This window comes from Cornus florida, unplaced genomic scaffold, assembly GCF_030987335.1.
Source record: "Cornus florida cultivar Cherokee Brave unplaced genomic scaffold, ASM3098733v1 CherokeeBrave_3.0.0_Hap2_Chr05, whole genome shotgun sequence".
Taxonomy (NCBI): Eukaryota; Viridiplantae; Streptophyta; class Magnoliopsida; order Cornales; family Cornaceae; genus Cornus; species Cornus florida.
The window spans coordinates 60,892,920-60,897,213 of NW_026775575.1; positions in this window are offsets into that span (position 1 = coordinate 60,892,920).

A 4,294-nucleotide genomic window follows, 5' to 3' on the forward strand; every position below is an offset into this window, starting at 1 on the left:
CTACCGATGAATGGAAGGCACCCATAGTTCAAGAAGACATGCCTGCTCCTAAGCATGATGATATCAACCTCGAGACCGTAGACTTGAGGGAGAGGTCAAATCCATTGAAGACATTAGTTACCTAAACATTTAGCTTGTCTCAAATGCAGATATCGTCCAATGGCATCCACAGCAGCAAGAAAGCAAGAACACTAGCAGAATTACCTGCAGACTGGACTGAGGGACTCTCTAATATGAACCTTGGAGCTCTTTTTAAGGCAGCTGATGTCAAAACTTGAGTTTTCACCCCTCCATAGACAAAACACAAGTCAAGCAAGTCAGAATCAGTATCCTTACTCGTAACGAAACTTTGGTAAAAGGAGAAAGCCCCGCGACTTTCTCCTGAGCATTTACTTTTAGCATCATATTTTATATATATATATATATATATATATATATATATATATATATATATATATATATATTATTTCTATATTTGTTTTATAATGAATAAGTTGCGTAATACTTCAATTTTGTAAAAGGGGTTTCATAAAACTGAATTTTTATCTAGTAAAATAACTCAAATATTATATCATTAATATCCCTCATTAAATAAATAAAATAAATAAATAACTCTATTTTCAGGGCTCCTAAGCATTTATTTTTAGCATAGTGTTATGCATGTGTTTTATCATTTCTGTTATTATAAGTTTCATAAAACTCCAATTTTGATAAATATCTTTTGTAAAGCTCCATCTTGTTTAGTAAAATAAATTTGATATTATATTATTAATACTCTCATTTTTTTAAAAAATATCTAGTTTTACCATAATGCCTATGTTATACTTTAATAAGTTTCATAAAACTTCAATTTTGATAATGACATTTGTGTAGCTCCAATTTTGCCTATAAAAATAACACGGATATTATATTATTAATATCCCTCTTTTCATATAGGGAATGTTGTAATCCTTGGGACATCATTGTCATCACTCTAGACGAACATGAATCTTGATATAAAGCTTGATTTCAAGCTAATGGGCCTTGACCAAGGAAGACTCAATTGACACATCTTAAGAAATCATGGACATAAACAGTCACCCAACCCACCCCCCAAAACTTTGACTTTGAAGGAGACAGACAACATTAGTGGATAAATTACAGAATCGATCTTAGCAGAGATCAACATCGGTCACATACCTACCGAGCAATAACAGAAGAAAGTGATCAAATTTTCTACCATCTTATTTGAAGTCAATACATACATGAAGAATTCAAGAAAAGCTTATCACACTCAAGCCACAGACTCTCATTATCAAAATTATCAATAATCAAAGTATTTCTCTCAAGTCACGGAATCTCAAGACCAAGACTGTCATCAACGATCAAAGCATTTTTCTCAAGTTATAGACTTTCAAAATTGAGGTCATATTCAACAATCAAAGTATTTTTTTTTTCTCAAGCCGCAGACTCTCAGGATCAAGGCAATCATAGAGCTACACATGACATGATTCTTGACATAATCAAGATACGTAGGCAGCTTTGGTCATTCCCTAAGCTCGGTTACCACAGAAAAATTATCTATTGAAGGTCAAGATATGTACCACTATGTCTAGCTAAAGATCACTACATATGTTCGAAAGTAATAATCAAGTAAATTTTGCTCATATTAAGACAGTGAGATGCTAATAAGCAAGAACTTCAATGCATATGTGATTATACCTAAAAGGACTGGAGGCCATCATTTCTGCTATCCTATACACTATTATCTATTGCTAGCCCCTCGTGCTATAATAAATTCCCATTTCATAAAGCCCACCGATGATCACACCCTACACTGGAGCAAATTTTGAGGTAATATTTTATAATCTCATGTTAGGCTAGTTGAAATTTTTTATAATTAAGCAATCCGAATTAAAATGAAGAGAGGCCATCATTTATATCATCCATAGTTCATCATAATTTCCTTTGACAAGCCCATAAAGCTTTGTTACATTCTTTCTTCATAACCTACCAATGATCATTACATGCCATTCTTTTATAAGAAAGTGAAAACAAGAAGAATACAAATTAAGACAAGGTGCCCAAAGAAGAATCAAGCAAAGGTGCCCAAAGAATGATCAAGCAAAGGTGCTCAAAATAAAAATCAAACAAAGATGCCCAAAAAGGCAAATCAAGCACCTGGGCAAAGAAGAAAAGTCAAGCTAAACTCCGAAGAACGGTCAAAAACCAAGATGAAGGACACAAAAACAAAAGCACAAGTTGATGAAAAATGATCATTGGTCAGTTTACTCCCAATTCACATTAATTTTGGGCCTTCATACATTTTTTTTTCCATCACTTTAAACCTATGGCCATGCTACAACTTACATAAAGTTCTCTCTGATTAAGGATGATTGCTTAGTTATAAAAAATTTCATCTAGATTAACATGAGAAAACATAGCCCAAGCAGGGGCAATTCATTTTTATAGTGATCACGGTTTATGAACCTCATATGGAAATAATATATTTGAGCCTTAATATCTTTTTTTGGTTCCTATATACCTAGCCTACGTTACGGTCCTAATTAAAGTTTTCTTCGATTGGCAAAGATCACCAGAAATTGAAAACTCTTGCTTATTAAAGTCTCACAGAATGAGCAATATTTGTTATTATCCCTCAAACTAGGGCAGTACATTTTTGAAGAAAGTTCAACAAGTTGCGATTCTACAATGAAGAATATTTTTGCAGATTTCCCTAGAATGGGTTCACATATGGATACTAGATCAAAGGGTGGAAGAATTGATGCTACTTGTAAGTTGTCGACCACCTCCTGAATAAAAAAGAAGCCAGACTCAGTGAAATCCCACTTAAGGGCGCTGAGGGTAAAAAAGTGCAAAAGGCGGACTTGGTGAAAACCCAAGAATGGGCGCCAAGGGTAAAAATGCAACCAGTCTTAACGAAAATCTCTTTTGAGACGTTGAGAGCAAAAGTGGTAGACCAGATTCAGTGAAAACCTGAAAGGGCGCTAAGTGCAACAATATGGTCCTAAAATAAATAAATCTCACCCTACTGGTCCTTAGATAAAACTACGTCTGACCCGATTTACACCATGCTACTTATAGTTGTCAACCTATATTACACTTGGATTTGGTCATACAATTATTTAGGTCATCATTTATCCTACCATTTGCCCTACCCTCGAACCAGCCCTTTAAGTTTCAACATTTTTCAAGAGGGAACTATGAATAACCTGATGCTTGACACTATCAAGATACATAGCCAATTTGGGATCCATTCTAAGTAAGGTTAATCCACCTTCCAAACTCCATCACTCTATAATTATTCTGGTGTTGTCAAGCGATAAATCAAAGGTGATGACCCGTGGAGGAGGAATCAAGCAATATGTCAAAAGTCATGTTCAAGAAAGTAATGGACAATCGACAGACAAGGAGAACAGTATCCTTTTTATGATGTTAAATAAATAAAGCTAATTATCGTATTAATTACTTTACATTCATTACATTTAGAATAGTACATTCATATACATGTTGTATGCTAAAGCACACGCTCAGCCATTCTTAAAATAGATCATAGAACCTAAGTCTCTATATTTACATATTGCACCAATGGCATGCTCATTGTCCTAGCTCAGAAGATATATCATCTTGCTCATATTCAAAGTGTAAATTGGTGCCCATAATGCATCTATTTTTTGTTTCTTTTCCCACTAATTTTTGGTTTTTAAGATCTTTCCTTACTAAAGGATTATGAGAATAAATATTTCTAATCTTTTTGCATATAATATAATTTGTTTTTAAGCAAACTGACAATGCACTCAGGCAGGTACATAAAGTCCTATAAGTTCCATTAATAATCTTTCTACAGGTCGCCACGTCAAGAAGCTGTGTGATGTTCAAAAGAGACCATGAAAGCTCCATCCACTAATTGAAGCCACTAGGCAACTCAATGAAATGACACATGCCACCTATGGTATGGAATGGTGTCAAGTTCTAACTAAGTATGGGTAACCACATGAGCAACAAGGAGAAGATGTACAAAAGCCTACACCTAAAGAAGGATTTCACTTAAATAAGGTTACATCTAGTCGACAAGTGTAAAGCCAAAACAAGCAACTCTTATGATTACTTTAATTTTACTCTCCTCGTCATGGCAAAGAAATAGACATGACATATAGAAGAAAAAGGAAAGGAAAATAAAAGCGACAAAAGTGGCATATCCACCTTGAAACTCAGTCACTGCCAATGCAATCAAAACCCTTTTCAGCTCAAGCATCACCATCATTGCCATCCTTGCCATCCTCATCTCAAACAG